Consider the following 20,233-nt stretch of genomic DNA (forward strand, 5'->3'; position numbering starts at 1 on the left):
AATATTTTTGGAATCTTCAAATCCCATTGGCTGTTCAACATAGACTTCTTCATGTAAATCGCCATTTAGAAAAGCACTTTTCACATCCATCTGATAGATCTTTATATTTCTAAAACATGCAATGGATATAAATAGTCTGATAGATTCAAGATGTGCTACTGGTGCAAAGGTTTCATCGAAATCAATCCCTTCAATTTGAGTATAACCTTGTACCACCAGTCTCGCCTTGTTTCTAATTATATTTCCACATTCATCAGACTTATTTTTGAAAATCCATTTTGTTCCAATGATGTGTTTATCTTTAGGTCTTGGTACGAGATACCAAACATCATTTCTTACGAATTAGTTGAGTTCATCTTGCATCGCAACAATCCAGTTTTCATCAGCCAGAGCTTCTTTTACGTTAGATGGTTCAATTTGGGATGTAAAACATGCATAATTACATATATCCTCAAGTTGTCTACGGGTGCGAACACCGGTGAGAAGGTTTCCAAGAATTTATGTTGTTGGATGATCTTTAACAGTCCTTAACTCAGAATCAGTCTGATTCGATGAAGTATCGGGTTTATCAATGATTAGTACTTCATCATTATCTGAATTAGAGATTGGTGTGTTTAAGTGATCATCAATGACAACATTAATGGATTCTTGAATCACACCAGTCCTTTTGTTCAGAACTCTACAAGCTCGACTGTTTAAAGAGTATCCTAGAAAAATACCTTCATCACTCTTCGTATCGAACTTTCCCAAATTTTCACGATCACGTAAAATATAGCACTTGCTGCCAAAAACTCGAAAGTATTTAACAGTAGACTTTTTATTGAACCACAATTCGTAAGCCGTTTTATTATTATCTTTTCTAGTGTAGACTCGGTTAATAATATAGCAAGCTGTGTTGACTGCTTCAGCCCAAAGATTTTTAGAGAGCTCCATGCTATTTAACATAACATTAGCCATTTCTTGAAGCACCCTATTCTTCCTTTCTACAACTCCATTTTGTTGTGGAGTTTTAGGAGCAGAGAATTCATGTAATATTCCTTGGTCGGTACAGAACTTCTCAAAATTGCTATTCTCAAATTCAGATCCATGATCACTACGAATTTTACTAATTTGAGAGGATTTTTCAGTTTGAATCCTTTTGAGAACTTTTCTTACTTCTTCAAGGGTTTCAGATTTATCCCTTAAGAAGACTACCCAAGTGAATCTGGTAAAGTCATCAACTATTACCAAGATGTACTTTTTACCACCACGACTTTCCGTTCTGGTAGGTCCTATCAGGTCCATGTGGAGAAGTTCGAGTGGTCTTGATGTGGTATTTGAATTCACCTTTTTGTGTGAGTTCTTTGTTTGTTTGCCTATCTGGCACTCACCACATATTTTATCTAATTTCTGAAGTTTGGATAAACCTCTTACAAGTTCTCGTTTGCTTAATCGATATAGATTTCGATAATGTACATGTCCAAGACGTTTGTGCCATAAATCAGTCTCCTCTGTATGGATCATGTAACATGTTTGATTAGATGAGCTGGATTCGCTAATAATATAGCAATTTTCAGACGTTCTACGTCCAGTTAATATTACAGAACCCTTATTATTTAGTATTTCACAGCTTTGATTAGAAAACCGAACATTATGGTTATTATCACATATTTGTGATATACTAAGCAAGTTGTGCTTTACGCCTTCAACATATAAAACATTTTTAAACACTGGAAGATTAAAAAGTTGAACCGTACCTTGGCCTAAAATCTTGCAGTTGCTTCCATCACCAAATGTGACTGAACCATCAGTCATATCTTTCAGATCGGTGAATAAGGCTTTGTCACCTGTCATATGCCTGGAGCATCCACTGTCTAGGTACCACTTTGAATGACTTGTTGCTTTGAAAGCAGTGTGAGCAACCAAGCAGGTGACTTTAGGAACCCATTTCATAACTGTTTTGGGTTTAGGAACATAGTTGGTCTTCTTTTGTGTATACTTATAGGAATGACCTATAGAGTTAGATTTTAATAGCTCCTTGAGTAAATCAACTATCTTTTCAGCTAGTGAATTTCGATTCTGATTAAAGTTGACATGGCTGTTTCTAGGTTTTTGAAAAGTTTTTGAATTTTTAGAAAAACCTTGATAAGTACTTTTCCCTTTTGAGTTTGAGGACTCTCCTTTAACAAACATCGGAGGAGTATACTTTTGTTTAGGAGGTAGATTTTTATCATACCCCAACCTGGATCGATCGTCACATTTTCTTGATCCGGATAAAAGTTTTTCTAACTTTGGATCACCTTGGGCATATTTCCATGTGTCCTTTAAACTCAGAAGAGAAGATACTTCAGTTTTAAGATTCTCAATTTCAGATTTTAAATCAACAATTAGTGAGTTTTTGAATTCCAAATCACATTTTGATTTTTCAAAACTATCTGAAATTTGTGATTTTTCTAAGACAAGTGAATCAAAACAATTTTTGAGTTTAGAAAACTTTTCTTTTTGAAGTTTAAGTTTGACAGCAATTTTACAACTTTCCTTATATAGGGCATTGTAAGCGTCTTGAAGATCATCTTCATTTTCATATTCACTATTCAGATTTTCTTCACTTGTAGAGTCATTATCTGAAAATGTGAATTTGGCTAGAGTCATAAGAGCTTTGACCTCATTGCACGACTCGGTTTCAGAATCTTGATTCAGAAGAACCTTCAGAATCAGATGATTCATCCCATGTAGCCAACATACCCTTCTTCTTGGGTTTGTCCCTTTTAGGACATCTATTTGCTAAGTGCCCATATTCTAGACAGTTGTAACATTGACTATCTTTCAAAGATTTTTGAGATTTGGGTCTAAACTTCTTTTTGTCATTTGATTTTTGAAAATCAACCCTTTTCTTGCTTTTGAAAATCTTATAAAATTTTTAGCCAAAAGAGCCATATCATCTTCTGAATCAGATTTTCTTCTGAATTACATTTAGAAGATTTTAGCGCGATAGATTTACCTTTAGGAGCTTTAAAGTTTAACTCGTAGGTTTGTAGAGAACCAACTAGTTCTTCAACCCTCATATTATCCGTATCACGAAGTTCCTGGATTGCGGTTACTTTAGAATTGAACCGTTCAGGAAGTGAGCGTAGTATTTTTGCACACACTTTACTTTCTGGGATTTTATCGCCAAGACCCCACATTGAGTTTATAATGTCATTCAATCTAGTGTAGAAGTCCATAAACATTTCATTTTCCTCCATATGAATTTCTTCAAATCTGGTTATGAGGAGTTGGACTTTAGATTTTTTGACAATTGTAGTACCCTCGTGTGTCATTTCTAATACATCCCAAGCTTGCTTTGCAGTATCACAAGAGATGATTCTTTTGAACTCATCCGGTGATAGTGCGCAAGTAATTGCATTTAGTGCTTTAGCATTTGCACTACTCTCACTTTTCTGAAGGGTGGTCCATTGGTAATATGGTGTGGTTTTCATAAACTTTGAACCATCAACCCTAGTAACTTCCATGATAGGAGGATTCCATTCAGTCACTGTGGCTTGCCACACATTTTCATCCATTGATTTGAGGAAGATCCTCATTCTGGCTTTCCAATAAGCATAGTTGGAGCCATCAAAGGGTGGAGGCCTAGTGACTGAAAGGCTATCAAAATTTGACATCTTAAATAGCTTAAATCGTTAGCTCAGGAATTAAATCCAAAAAAAAAAACGAGCTATTAGGCTCTGATACCACTTGAAAAGGCCAAGCTATATGTCCTAGAGGGGGGGTGAATAGGACAATGCCAAAAAAAAAACTAATAACAGCGGAATAATAAAGAAAATGATAGCCAAATTAAATAACAATGCGGGAAAGTAAAACAACCTCAAAATTCAGATCTTGAGAGGTTGATACAAACGTTATTCTAAGGACAACCTTACACCAGCGAGTTTATGGTAGGACAACCTTATTTCTAGAAAGGTCTTTGTATCAAGTCTCAAATCGAAGAGGAATATAAAAATAAATATAAACTGAAATGAAATAACTTGTAATTAAAGATGTATTGTTCTAGGGACAGCCATACACCATAAAAATGGCAGGGCAACCTTGCTGAAACAACTTTCAAATGAAATTGAAAATCAAGCCTATAAAGGAATAGCAGAAAGTAAATTCTAAGCTATTACAACATTCTCACAAAGCTTGAAATAATTACAACATTCACCACCATACATACATCCCACAAAAAGAATAAAAATTAAAAGAGTAAAACAATCAACCACAACACAAGGGTTTATAGTGGTTCGCCTGTGTGTTCACCAACTGTTATCCAACAGCCACACAAAAAGCTACTCCACTCCTAATATCCTCACATAGGGGATATTAGCGTTCACTAAAAATAGGTTTTCCCAGGTTCACCCAAAACCCTTACAATTGTGTCTTTGTATGTGGGCTTACACAATTAAAAAAAACCCCACTTCTGAGTTTTCCTGGCTCTCCTCAGATAACCAAAATAACAAGATTTTTCTGGCAAATCTTGAAAGAAACCAAAATAATAGAAAGGAATTTACAATATGTAAAATACCTGAATATCTGTTGTAGCAGACCGGTAGAACCAAATCAAAGTAGATGATTGAATGTCCAAGTTCAATGTCCAGTACTCGATTACAATGGTTCTAGATTCTAATTGATTTTAAATTAAACCAAAAAGGGCTTGCCTTAATTGATTTTGATTCCAAAGAAAGGGAATAACAATTCCTCTTTTCAAATCGGATTGAATATACGAAACAAAATCAATTAAAATAAAGCTAAGGAAAGAAGATATTAAATAAGCACACTTAGCTTAGATGGAGCACGAAATTATCTCTCGGAAGTTCGACGAAGATTGGCTTGAATACTATAATTAAATTGATGATTTCTTGAGATTCGTGCTCTATTTATAGGTGAGAAGATCGGGTCTTCGGCTGTCCAGAGTGCTCTTCGACTAGTCGAAGGCATAAACAAATATTTGAAAAATCCGGCGGGATATGCTCGGCCGTTCTACGACTAGTCGTACGTCACCTACGGATCGTCGTAGGTTTCCTTCGGCCCAGTCGTAGGTCTGCAGTTGGACTTGAGTCGTAGATTCTACGGCCGATCGAAGATGCGGCTCTTGTTCCTACGGCGGTCGAACAGATTCCAGGACTAGTCGAAGGCTAACAGATTTTATCCGGAATTTATAACAAACTTACGACTGGTCGAGGATTTTCTTAGACTGGTCGAAGTAAGTCTAGGACTAGTCGAAGCAGACCTAAGACTGGTCGAAGAACAGACCAATTACATGTAAAATAACATTCGACTTATGTATCCGAAATGACCTACTTCTAAGGTCATCCTATGGTCAAACAAACCTCAATCATGAAGTATGGACATTGAAACAAGAGACCATGAAGAATGAGCCTTGAAGTCTTGATGTAGACTAAACCTTGAAGTAGCTCAATCTTGAAAGTGGCTTGAGTTTCAGCTTGAGTCTTGAGTTCAGCTTGAGTCTTGCCTTGTACTTTCTTTTTCTTTTCAGCTTGAGTCTTGTGAGCAGTTCTTGCATTCAAGAGTCTTGTCTTGTGATCAGTTCTTTCATTCGAGATCCTGAGTCTTGTATTTGAGAGCTTTGCTTGATGTGAGCTTAGTTTGTTCATGAAGTCATGAATGTTGATCCTTGATAGAGCTTCACTTAAGTAGGTTATATAAAACATAACAGAGATTTTGTCACCACAAATTTGACAACTTACAGGGATATAAACTATAGCACTTACAGAAAAGTTTAGTCATAGCTTCACTAAAGGTTTTACGTTCATCTTCTATAGTTAAAACCATAAGTATTTTCCTAATTACTTTTTCTTTATCACCCTCAACTAGATGAAAAGAGAGTTGTTGAGAGTCTATTTGATCAGGATTAAGACTCTTTTTTATTTTTGCTCTTTGACTCTTACAAGGTTCACTAAGAGTTTTCTCTTCTATTTGTGTTTCTTTTATAGTTTCATTAGGAGATTGAATCTCAGCATTCTTTTTCTCCGTGAATACAAAATTCTCAAAGAATTCTACATCTCTAGACTCTATGATTACATTGGTATCTAAGTCTAGAAGTCTATAGGCTTTACTATGTTGTGCATATCCTACAAGAACGCACTTAATAGCTCTTGGTCCTAATTTAGTTCTTTTAGGTTCTGGTGTTCTGTAGTATCCAAGACACCCCCACACTCTAAGATACCCTATGTTTGATTTTCTTACTTTCCAAATTTCATATGGAGAGGTCTTAGTTTTTTTAAACGGAATTCGGTTTAAAACATGACATGCAGCTAACAGTGCTTCTCCCTATAGGTTTAATGGTAACTGTGCTTGTATTAACATTGAGTTAATATTTCTACTAATGTCCTATTTTTTATCTCTGTTACACCATTTTATTGTGGTGTATAAGGTGTTGTGCACTGATGTATTATGCCGTGTGCTTCACAATAGTTAGAAAATTCATTAGAGAAATATTCTCCTCCTCGGTCACTCCGAAGGATTTTAATATTTTTATCTAATTGATTTTTTACTTCAGATTTATAGATCTTGAATGCATTAAATGCTTCATCTTTTGATTTTATCAAATATACATATACATATCTTGAACAATCATCTATAAACGTTATAAAGTACCTTTTACTTCCACGGGTAAGAACGCCATTTAATTCACATATGTCAATGTGCACTAGGTCTAATATTTGAGATAATCTCTCAACGCTAGGGAATGGTTTCTTAATAATTTTAGACCGTATGCATACTTCACATTTATCTTTGTCACTGTCATTGTATGATATTAGGCCGTTCTTAGCCATGAGTTTTATGGTACTGTAGCCAATATGAGCTAATCTACCATGCCATGGCGTTACAGACTCAATCATGTAAGCAAAAGAATTCTTTTCATTCAGAAATAATTTAATCATTCCATTACAAGCGTATCCCTTACCCACAAAGTTCACATTCTTAGACAAGATCAGCTTACCTGATTTAAACACAACCCTAATCCCAAGCTTACTTAAGAGATCCCTTGAGACAAGATTTCTTCTTATGTCTGGGACATGCAGTACGTTGGTCATAATTACTTTCCTTCCAGAGATAAAGAGTAATTCCACGGTTCCTTTTCCTGCAACTTTAGACCGTCCTTCATTTCCCATTTAAACCTCCTGATCATTGGTCTCGTCTTTATAGGTTTTGAAGGTAGATCGATTATTACATACATGGACTGTGGCACCTGTATCATACCACCAACTAGGAATTTTTTTTCTTGATAGGTTCACTTCTATAACCATGGCTACGATTTCATTGTCTACTGCATTAGCCTCTTTCTTAGGCTTTTTTCGGTCCCTACAGACTCGAGCAAAATGCCCGGTCTTGCCGTAGACATAACAAGCTCCCTTAGGTTTACCGTTTTTCTTCTTTTGGGTTTTCTTGAATTTTTCTTGATCTTTGTTAGGTTTAAGGGAATCAACTTTCTCATATGTATTATTTTGGGATGGCCGTTCTACTGCGTTCACCTTAGATGAGGATGCACCATTAGCACCATCCTTTTTGTCTGGGTTACGGGATTCTTTTTCAGATGCTTTTGGATTTGTTCCAAGGTGAATTCTTTAGATTTATGCAGTAGTTTCTTCCTGTAGTCTTTCCAGCTCGGAGGTAATTTTGCAATTATAGCTCTAACTTGAAAGAATTCAGGAAGATCAATTTTTATGGCTTTTATTTTATTTACAATAAGCTACAATTCTTGGATTTGGGCAAGCAGCGGTAGATTGTCTACCATCGTGAAGTCGAAATACCTGGCAATTAGAAATTTCTATGTACCTTCCTCTTCAGCCTTATATTTGTACTCCAGTGCGCTCCAAATTTCTTTCGTTGATATGGTCTCCATATACAAATCGTACAAATGATCAGAGAGAGCATTGAAGATGTGGCCACGACACAACAATTCATCTTCTTGTCGCTTAATCTTAGCAGCAACTTGTTCAGGAGTATCAGTGTCATTTGCTTCAGGCAGAGGCTGAAGAGTCGGGTCCAGGATGTAATAGATCTTCAAAGCAGTTAATAGGAATTTTAGTTTGTCCTGCCATCTAGTAAAATTTGAACCATCGAATCCGTCCAATCGGATCAGATCCTGGTTCATCAGTTTGACTGATGCAACACTTTCGGTGTTCATGGAATCACGCTTTAATATTGTAGGAAATATTATTTTGGATACATCGAAAATATTAAAAAAAATAATTCGAAAATCAAATGTTTCACTATGTTGAATCACGTATAAATACGCTGTCCTTAAAGCGTGATTCGCCCCCTTATCAACTGCTGATGGGTTACAGGCGAATTGCTTCTAGGATAAGACAAGCCTTCTGGATCCAGCGTGCAACAATCACAATAGGTCCACTGGGAACAATTTTAACGCAGTTGATTTATTCTGGCAGATTCAGACGGTGGAGATATTCTAAGTATTTTAGAATGAAGCTTATGGATTGTATCTGATTTGATGGGAGAGGGGAGTGTGTTGAGATGATGAAAACGGACTGGAATGGTCCAGTTTATATAGGCATTAGGTAGTGGACCATTGCTAGACTGCTATCAATGGTCCAGAATGTTTGAAAAACATTTCGAGCCATTGTCCATTAATCACAAACGTTTCTGGTCGTCAGATCAAAGGATCTAATCGTTGGATCATCATGGTCCGTCCGTTTTTGAACCGTTTGGCTTTCAAGACGAAGTGCAAAGTGCGTCATCTAGCGCCACTACAACCACACTGCCTCACTGCCCACACCCATGCTGGAACACGCAACCCGTGTATCACCTCCTCCAAAAGCTCCAAGTAAGAATACTCTTCACAACATCTCATATAAACCACAAAAAGATTTCAACCATTTTCAATATGGGACAAAGCACACACCGCACTTTTTTAATTCAAAATTTTCAAAAAGCGTTTTGGCGGGAAAATCCTGAAATTTTGAAAATTTTGAATTTTTCATTTTTATTTTGAAAAATCATTGATTTTCAACACCAATGGTTCTTTGGGTTTCATGGGCTTATGTTGATGGTTCAAAAGGGTAGGGGAATTATTTCATGCTATGGTTTGGTGGTACAAATAAGGGTGAACATCGAGTCGAACCGAGTCAAGCTGGCCTCAGCTCAACATGGCTCGAACAGTGGCTGACCTCAACTCGAACTCGGCTCGGCTCGGTCCTCAAGCTTGATTGGCCAGCTCGGCTCGGTTCGGTCAGCAGCCCGAGCCAACTCGGGCGAGTTTAAGCCAAGATTGAGCCGAGTTCACCATTGAGGCATTTCCACAAGCACATGAACTGCAACTTCAAAATCCTACTATTTTACAAACAGAGGCAATGGTTTTATAGGTATTTTCTCAAACACCTTCTAAGTAAAACAAAAAATAAAAAAATAAACAAAAATAAAAATAAAAATAAACAAAGAAAAAAAATGTATTGGTTTCATGTACATACCTTCCTTGCCACCAAGTAAAATAAAAAACAAAAAAATATTTTAAAAAAAAGAAGAGAAAAAATGTATTAGTTTCATGTACATACCTTCCTTGCCGCCAGCCACATTTCGTTGAGTCATTTTATCAAACAGTTGGTGAGCAACATTAATGGCAAAGTAACCGAGTCACTGAACTGGTTTGATCCGAGTTCAATTCGAGTTGGATTCGATCCGAGTCCAGTCAACTTGGGGCCTGCTCAAACTCATTTTTGAGCTCAAAAAATCAGCTCGACTCGGCTCGAACTCAGCTTCGAACCGAGTTGAATCAAGCTTTTTAGAGTTGAGTTGAGCCAGCTAACTGAGCTAGCTCGGTTTGTGTACACCCCTGGGTACATACCATTGATCTGTTGCCTCCCAACTTGGATATTTCATCACAAAAAAATATAATAGACTAGAAGATCTTAATCACTGATCTTGGGGCTTTCTTTTTTCATCTGAACATAGATTATAAAGGTGTTCTTGACTAATCTTTGTAAGACAACTTTAAAGGTAATGGGTAGATTATTATTTTTTGAATAGTATAATTATGTTTATTTAAAAAAATCACTATACATCAAATCATCATTTTTTTTCCCTTCTTTTTCATGCTACTCTATTTGCATGCATTAGTAAAAATGGATATAGGCCGAGTGGGCCTAGCACGATAGGCCAAAGCTCTAGCCGACTAAAAATTGTTTACCATCTTTCTCGAAAATTTAAAAAAATCTCTATTTTCCACTTGAAATTATTCAATCCATCCCTTGTTAAATGGGTTACATATGTAATAATAAACAGACATTTTAGAGATATGTAAACTAACCATCTACATTCAAGATAGATGGGTTGTCAAATTTAAGATTAATGCATGTTTGCAAGATATAACACATTCATATTGTTTATTATTCAATCAAATATAAAGTTACACGTTATATATCAAAAACTCGTATTCAATCAAACGTGTGCGGTTAGGATAGTGTGGGCATACCAGAGTCATATTAGACCCAAGTTCAATTAAACGCTTTGTGACCTGAGACGCTGAAATAGATTGATTAAGATTGGATACTTGGGATCGGTCGTCTTCCCAGCCACCTATTGTTGCAGGCGATTAAGCGATTTAGAAGAAGCAGGGTTTGTCCTTCTAAATGGGAACTATTTTTCCTTGTGTTCAGGACTTTTCTTTCAACAGTAATTATAAGTCTTGTATTTCTCAATAGAACAATGATGGATGAAAAGAATAAAAATTAAAATGAGCTAACGATGCCAATTTTTTAAATTTGTATTTGAGGGTCAATACAATCATCGGATGAACAAAATAAGAAGATAAATATATACAATCGCTTGTATGGACAAACAATTGAAGATGTGACCGGGGTGTGTTATTCTAAGTAAGGATTCGGTTGATTAGTAATTCAACGATGGTACTTCGTGTATATTTATACTACTCATAGGCATACTGTAATGATGACGCTGAACAATAGCCATATCAGCCAAACTAAACTCTTGACGTTTCAGTAAGACTGGATAGAAGTGGAGGAATTTAAACTGAGATAAGAAACATTGTGTTATGTAGAGAGATTGTATTTGATATGGGCCCCAAGTTCTTCATCGCATGCTCCTTATATAGCTTGGGAGGTGGCAAACTCTTGTTGTGTTTCTTTGCTAGTCCAGGATCCTTGGCGATCACAATGTCCATGAAGATTATAGTACAAAACCGTTTTCCGATCTTTCCAACCTAGCTAAAGAGATCTTCGAACATTGCGGTTCAAAGCTATTTTCAAATCTCCTTGACAACATGATTGCAGAGATCATTGACCGTTATGGTATCGTGAGATTATGTGGTGGGATATATAGTCTACCACAACGTGTGCGGAAGCTTGGTGGAGCTATAGAATTATACCTAAGTTTTATAGGATGGGTGATTAGGACCAATTAAAAATTATATTATTAAAATAACAATTCCCTACCTTAAATCAATTTACCAATTATAGCTAAGAAGACAAATTAATACTAAGGCTTTGAAGCTAAAGTGGGTCCAATTACATTGACTACAAATGAGATTTCGATCAAACAACTAGTCTATAGGAGAGAGAGTGAGCTTGTCTGTGCTTAATAGTTAAGTATCTAGCATACAACCCAATTGAAATATTTATATGATTTAACTAATCAAACACATAAGCATGAATTAGAATTACAAACATTTACAATCACAAACCAAACATGTATAGTGGTTTGGTTTTCCTATTGTACTTTCGATGGATGCACTCTCCTCAAGTATATCGGTATTCACTATCAGAGGTTCACCTTTAATCTTTACAAGCGTATACTCCTACTAAAGGCCTATACAAGGACTTGCCCATGTACTCACCCGTGTCGGTGTCTCCCACGGAAACTTAGTTGGTCTTGTATCAGCTAACATACAACTATTATCAGTCATAATTCAATGCCCTACGTACACTTCCGTCGAAGGCTCCAATGAAGACTAACACATATACACTTGTGCCCAATGGACCATGTACACATTCATATCAGTGAATTTGGCCCTACAAAAGATCTTAGGTCTTATACAAGAACTTATTCAAGTTTAGGTCACAAAATCTTATTCTTAATCCTACACAAGAAAATAGTGATGGACTCACTATTTACAGCTCACTTGTCGGATTTAGCCCATTTTGTAGTGTCTTGCTTGAGATGCTTCTTAAGTACTCTCCCGTACATATATCAACTCCTCAATTACTCACCTAAACATTGATGTCGATGCTTTAGCTCATACGAATGTTCGCCTTGCATTTAATGTACCAATGAGGTAACCAAGGTAAGGGAGGTGGTAAAATCTCATATAACTAAATGTGTGAATAGGCTCGTAGAAGGGATTCACCTAAATGTGTCTCCCTGAAGTGTTTAGATAAGGATATACCTTTGGTGATGAATATGAGTGGAGAATTACATAGTTTTATATTGCACAAAAAACTCATCGAAATACCCAAGAACCACATGTCCTATATAAAGAAACTAAGTTCCAATAGTAAAAAAAACAAGTAAAAAATTGCTCTCGATTGATCGAGCGATGCCTTCAATTGATCGAACTCTCATTCGATGGCATTGAAGGATCCTTCAATGGGTCGAGAAACTCCAACCATTTAGTGAATTTGTTGCTTGACGTTTTTAGTGACCTTCGATTGATCGAGCCCTGAGTTCGATTGCTCGAACCCTGACATTCGATTGATTGAAGGTTCGCTCAAGACACATTGTGGGTCTGTCGATTTCTCATCAAGCTTTACTCGAAAACTAATGTTTTGGGCATATGTTTTCACAACAGCTTTACATCTTTTTTAGCCTTACTTATCATGTTTTAATTTGGCTCCTAAAGCTATTTAATAATCAATCAAGGTTTATAAATAAATGTTAGGATCATCTAGAGGCTAAGGTTATTTTTGGTGTAAGGTTAAGATTATCAAGGCACCTTATTTATCTGTTATTTACTCATTGATGCTTCATGTCCACTTGTGTCTTCGGTCTCCAAATTACAGGGTCTTAACCAACTACATGACATATGAACTCACGTGATTAACAAAACAACTACATAAATAAGTACACTAACATATTAATCTTACTGGACTTAAATTCCTCATGGCTTCTTTCAATTTCTTTCTATTTCAAGATCTTGAATCTTCATAATTGCTGCAAAAGCACTAATCATGTGTGGGAAGGGTTCCCATCTTAGAAGGATAGTGTGAGACAACCTCATCAAACATATTTGTATTATGATGGGATTCCTATCTTCATGGATCTTTATAGACTTGTCAAGCATACTACCTCAACCACATATGACACTCATGTAAGTACCATGTGTCATTTGTTATAATGTCTCATTTGTATATATGCACGTGGATATTTCGTCCACCATTTAGTAAATGGTGTTGACATATAACTCCATCTTACTTGTTCGTGTCAATGTGCCCGGCGAGTGTGAACGACACACGCGTGCCTCGAAAATTAATTGGCTCATGCATATAAGGTAAGCTCAACATGCGAGCCTAGTTAATAGGACCAAGCCCCAGCCTAAATCAAGCTGGTAGGGTCCATGGCCTATCCACCCGCAGATCAAGATAGAATTATATAGTTAAGGCATGTACCTCATGGGTCTTGATTGAATAAGCTTATTCTACAAATGTTATTGGTCAGCCAATTGTGACGTGTTTATTGAACGTAATCAACCTACTATGGTCCAATCACGATGAAAGTTGGACGCGATCCAACCATCATGTAAGTCAGCATTTGAATTTTGAGGTTTTAAGGTGGTTGGCCATCATTTTCTCTGGTGTGGGCCGCAGAATGTTTCTATAGGACTGGGTTTTGATTAGTTAGACCATCATGGTGGGGATCATGTAATGCACGGTTAGGATGGCATATACACCAATACGGTAGCCCCATCATAGAAATCAATGGACATCCATTCAAAACCTCCAAATCCGTGCAATGGTCCACCTAACGGTTGGATCGACCCGACTTTTAACGGTCAATAATCGTGGTGGGACCACCCTCTGGACAATTTGGATGCCATGCACGTTCCCCTGGTGGGCCCACCCGCAGACCAACGATCTCCTTATAATCAACCTTTTTTAAGTGGATATTTTTTTGGAGTTTTAGTCTTTATTGAATCGGGATAGGAAAAGGTCTCTTTCTTGGAAACGGCCTCTTCTTTGATTTTTGTCAGCACACGTGATAAACGTGTTGCAGTCAATGACGCTATCTGTTGTCCCACGTGTCAACGTGGCGCCGATCTAGACCGTCTGATCCATGGACCATAGCCGGAAATTATATCGATGCATTGTTCAATGGACCATCATTACTCGTAACGTTTGCAGACTGTCAACAAACGTATTAGTGATCCGACGGCTCAGAATATCCGTCCTATCGTTAGCTCTGATGTGGCTCTTAATCAGGTGAGCTGACTGATGGGCAAATGCTCTTATCCGGCGGTAGAGATTGATTAAACAAAGGAAAAGTGTCGGATCATACGTCCTGCTCATAAGCAACCTTGCGGTTTGCTGATGCGCAAGATTCCGCACATGTGAGGGCATGTTTCAGTGATCCAGACCGTTTAAAACATGGGCCCTACCTTGGATTGGGCAACTGAAAAACATGTCACGTATTGAGATATTCCAACCCTTTGATCATTAAACACTTTTTTTCTTTTGAATACTGACCGTTTATTTAACTGTTTTTTGTTGGCCATTGTAATCACTGAGTTTTTTTGGAGGAAACCTTATTAGCTGTGTATCTTATCATATCAACGGTTTGGATCACCAAACCATGGCCCTAAGGGAACGTTTTCTGATGAGCAGGACCGTGTAGTTATTCTACAGTAAAATATACCTTGGAAAAAGTCCTGACTTTTGACTTGTTGCAACACCTTTCGGTTGGTGCGTACAGCAGGCCCAGTCAGGGAGAAGGCTCCCATGGTAGTTGACCACTACTTTAATGGTGGTGACTCCTCAACCTCACAAATGACATACTGGTAGGACAATCCAGACCGTTCTAATCGCTGGTCCACTGTAGATATATTATCTTGGAAGTTATACTGAACAGTCGATAACATCTCGCTTGGAATCCAGACCACCTACTATGTTAAGGATACATTTGATAACCATCAATTGGATGGATGTGATTGCTTGATTAGTGTGATTTATGAGGTATATACTCCATCTAAAATGTGGCCCCACATTTCCGATGGGGTGGATTACCTACACGTGAGTAAGATGGATGAGTCAAAATCGTGGTGAACCATCATGGATTTACTCACGCAAAGATGGCTTCTATTGTATGGATGTGTAGAGAATACAAAACTGATGGGCGTGCTTTCTTGAATTAGGAAATTTGCTGGCCGAACACCATCTGTTACCGTATTATAACGTGGTAGTTGTGGCCTGTGGGGTGGACGCGGGAGCGGATTATGTGAGACCCTGGATCCACCGAGGTGGTTGGGACCCCTGAGTTTGGGGTTCACAGTGATGTATTTGTCTTAAATCCACACTGTCCAACGATTTTGAAAGCTTATTTTTGGGTATCTTCCCAAAAATGAAGCTGCCTTAAAATTTAGGTGGACCACACCACTGGAAACAGTTATGATTTAAATCTCTACCATTGAAAACTTCATGGATTCTATTGGAATGTTTATTTGCTATCCAACCTGTTTATAAGGTCACAGACACCTTGATGAATAGACCACACAAATATCATCTTGATCTAAAGCTTTTGTGGCTCACGAGGAGTTTTTAATAGTTAATCACTGTTATTTCCAGTACTATGGCCCATATGGGATTTGGAACTACATTTTTTGGATCATGCTCTAAAATGAGCTTTCAATACGGATGGATGGTGTGGATGTAGTCGCATATATAACAGTTGGGCCACTTGGTGTATCTGGGTGTCACTTAATCCGCTCCGTGGCATTCACCAATGCGGATTGGCTAGGCTCCACTATGATGTATTTGTTATATCCATACCGTCCATTTATTTGTCCATATCATTTCATGGCAGGCAAATCAAAAATTCATCCCAACCACATTAGAGGAAACATTGTTGATTAATAGCTCACCATTAAAAGCTTGTTTTTAACGTTGGAGGCCACAAAAGTTTTGGATGGATCTGTCTCATTTTTGGGCTCACATAGCACTGTCCAGTAGCCAGCTCGTCAGCAGGCAATCCGTGTCATGTGGATTGCCTAACCATGGGCCCACCTTGATATACGTTCATGATATCACTGCTTTCCATCCATTTTTATAACTCATTTGAGGGCATGAACTAGAAAATGAAGTCGATCCAAATCTCATGTGTACTATGTACCATAAGGAAACAGTCATTATTGAAGCCCCACCATTAAAATCTTCATATGGCCATCTAGAATGTTTATTTACCATCCAAAACTTTTTTGGCCCATGAGAAGTTTATAAAGGTCGATTAGCACTGTTTCTTTTATTATGGTTCACCTGAGATTTGGATTCACTTCATTTTTTGTAGTGCAATAAAATGTGTTTTAAAAACGGTTGGACGGCGTGCATATAAAGTAAATATATGAAGTTGAGCGCCACTGTCAGGGATCCCACCCACTTTCCGTGGATGGGAGGTCTACCGAAGCCGCTCTGGTGGATGTGTGAACGCGAATTGCCAATGACGGACGCGGATCAGCCACTGACGGGTTGAGTACCGAAACTTGCTACTGAAGTGACGTCATCCAGTTCTGTGATATATGTTTTATATCCATGTCATCCGTTCATTTGTAGGGATCATATTAAAGCATGATCCAGAGAATGAGATAGATCCAAAGTTTAAGTGGATCCTACCGCAGAAAACGGTACAATTAAAAACTTCTAAGAGCAACGAAAGTTTTGGATCAAGTTGATATCTGTGGTTTCCCTTCGTGAGTTAACACGTGAACAGGTTAGGTCTCAAATAAACATTATGGTGGACCTCAAGAAGGTTTCAACGGTGGGCGTCAGTCTCTCAGCTCTTTTCTATGGTGGGTCCATTGCAGATTTGGATCTGCTTAATTCTTCGGATCATGCCCTAAAATGATATCTCCAAATGAATGTACGGTATGGATATAAAACATATATCATGGTGGGGTTCATAACGTCACTTCAGTAGCGACCCTTGCAGCTCAACCTGGCCGTATCTAATCCGCGTCCGCTTTTGACGCTGCCAGTAGCCAGTCACTAACGGATTGTGATCTGTAGCCCATCATGACGTGTTCATTTTTATCCACACCATTTGTTCGGCTGACTTTATGGTATGAGCTCAGACGTGACGTATATCTTATCATTTAAACCAAGCCACAGTAAACATACGTGATTGAATCCCACCGTTAAAAACTCCCTTGATGCTACAAAAGTTTTAGATCGCTTATATTTGTAATTTCCTTTCATCGAAGTATGTGTAACCTAGTAATAAGGTTGGATGGAGGAAGGTTTTAATGGTGGGCGTTTAATTGTCATTATTTTCCTATGGCATGGTCTACCTTTGATTTGAATCTTTTTTATTGTTGGATTCATACTTTAAAATTATTTAAAAAATTCGAGGGATAATACTAGAGGTGTACACGAATCGGGCTAGCCCGATTAACTTGCTCGACTCGGCTCGAAAAAGTTCGACTCGAGTCGACTCGGAACTGAGTTCGGTTCGAGACGGGCCATTTTCTTCAACTCGAAATTAAGTTCGAGCCAAGTTCGAACATGTTTCAATTCGGCCCGACTTGGCCGTTTATATATATTCTAAATCCTTATCTTAACCTTTTGAATTTGTCAAAGCTCTTCCTATGAACTTGCTTTAAGGTCCGAAATTGACCTGAACTTACCCGATTGCTGACAGGGTTGAGTTCGGGCTAGATATGTTAGCTCGGTGACCGGGCCAGGCGAGGTTCGGGATGGATTTGACTGGTGACCAGGCCAGGCTGGGTTATACCCAGTTCGACTAGGTTCGGCCCGATGTACACCCCTAGATAGCACAGCTTGAATAAAACACATTCATTATGGTGCGGTTATTAGGTGTGTTGAGGGTTTAGTGAAAGCAAATCCAAACTCAATTAAACAAACCAAACATGTATAAAACACATGAATTTTATATAAAAAATATTCCGTTGAAAAAATTATAGCATAAAGCGAGAAACATTCTATTGTAGAATCAAAATTATAAAAGATGGATGTATTTATAGATTCTAACAAATCAAAAAATCTCATTGAAATCATAACAATGCTCTCGAACTCTTAAGATTATCTTAGAGAACTCTAATAATATATTAATCCCATTTATACTAATTATTTATACTATCATCATTCATTATTGAAATAGGAAACAAATTGCTTACTTATGTAGATACGTCCCTTCGATGGCATTGACACATATTGAAGATCAATCATTGATATTGGAAATCCTCCAGTACCATCCAGTAGCAACCTCAAAAATTATCTAATAACAAATTATGTTATTTTTCAGATTTCCGTGCATATGTCAATGGCATCGGCATTATCCACTCATGTTCGATGGACTCAAGTGGCCTATCAATAGACCCTGTTACGGACCAATTTAAAATACTAGACAACAAGACGGGACCTTATAAATAAGGCATGATTGAGAGCCCTTTTACCCGTTTTATAAACAACTCATATATGACAATTGACCCTGCTCATTTTTTTCCTTCGGTGATAAAGAAAACCACTGATACAGAGTAATGGAAAAAAAATAAAAGAAATCCAAATGTCAGAAACATAAGACATATCCAAATATCAGTAGACCACACCAGCAGGAAGGGGGTGATTAAATGCCCACCATTAAAAACCTCCCGCGGCCCACCTAATGGTGGCCCTGAGAAACTTTTAGCGGTTTTCTGTTTCCTGTGGTGTGGTCTACCAAAGGTCTAAGATCCACGTCTCTCTTCATTTTCTAGCTCATGCCCGAAGTGGAAGCGGATTGGCTGGTGTACCTCACACCAGCTATATAAATGTTTTATTTACGTCAGCAAATTCTGTGGATCTTATCATGAGGTATTTGTTATATCCAAACCGTCCATACATTTGGTGAACTCGTATTAAGGCTTGAGACAAAAAAATAAGACAGATCTAACCATAAAGTGGACCACAAAGAAAAATAGCAGGGGGATTGAATGTTTACCATTGAAACCCTCTTGGGGTCGCCGAAGTCTTGGATAAATATGGAAAAAATAAATAAATCCTCTTCGTTCAGGTCTTTTTGACATGGTGAACAGATTGGATGGAAAATAAACGTTATGTGGGCCTACGAATTTTTTAACGGTGAAAATCATTATCTCCGCTGATATTTGTGGTGTGGTCCATATGATCTTTGGATATGATTCTTTTTTTGGATAATTTTCTAAAATTATCTCTAAAAATAGATGAACGGTGTAGATATAATAAATACATCACTGTGGGGCACACGTAACTTTGATCTCCTTTGAACCGTTCGTACGACTAAGAGCTCGAGGAGCGTCGGTGCTCGCCTTCGCACGACACGTACCCAGCTATATATCTGATGTGATGTACACCTGCCCATCCGCTCTCATAAATGAGCTAGAAAAACGGATGGACAGCATGGAGATAAGACCCAGACGTGACGGTGGGTCCTATGGTCGCGGATCACCGACCTCGTGTTCACCGGAGAATATGTACATACATTGCTGGCTATGAACTTTCTCAATACACCTCGTTTATTATCTGCTTAGGCGTCATGTAAGTGGAAAATCTGAGCCGAGAAAATGGTGGGCCATATTACGAATATTACCAGGAGCGAAATTTAGAACATCCACTCATCAGGTGAGCCCCACAAATACATCGAGTCAGGCCATCGGCGGTCCATCTGATTTCAACGGTGTAGACCACGTTACGAACGCAGTATGCACCATCTTAGTTTTCGCCTCGAGTCGATCTGTATGCTGCCGTTAACCTTGTTCAAGGAACGGATGTTATGCCATGCTGGCAGGAAATAAACCGTCGTACGTGAAAGTTCACGTACACCGTTGAACGTGGACATTAGAGTGGTACAGATTCTAAAGAGGCATGATCGCGATTGATTTCGAAGTGTGTACAAAAGCTTCTCTTATACGCACTGTGCAGTAATCCCGACCGTTGATGTTTTTTTTCCTTTTCTGGGAACCTATGTGGATAATCATATCCAAAAAAGGAAATAAAAAGGAACGAACTTTGATAACCATCCAAGGTAGGGGCCTTGAACGTGGGGG

The sequence above is a fragment of the Magnolia sinica genome, chromosome 5 (genome assembly GCF_029962835.1).
Source record: "Magnolia sinica isolate HGM2019 chromosome 5, MsV1, whole genome shotgun sequence".
Lineage (NCBI taxonomy): Eukaryota > Viridiplantae > Streptophyta > Magnoliopsida > Magnoliales > Magnoliaceae > Magnolia > Magnolia sinica.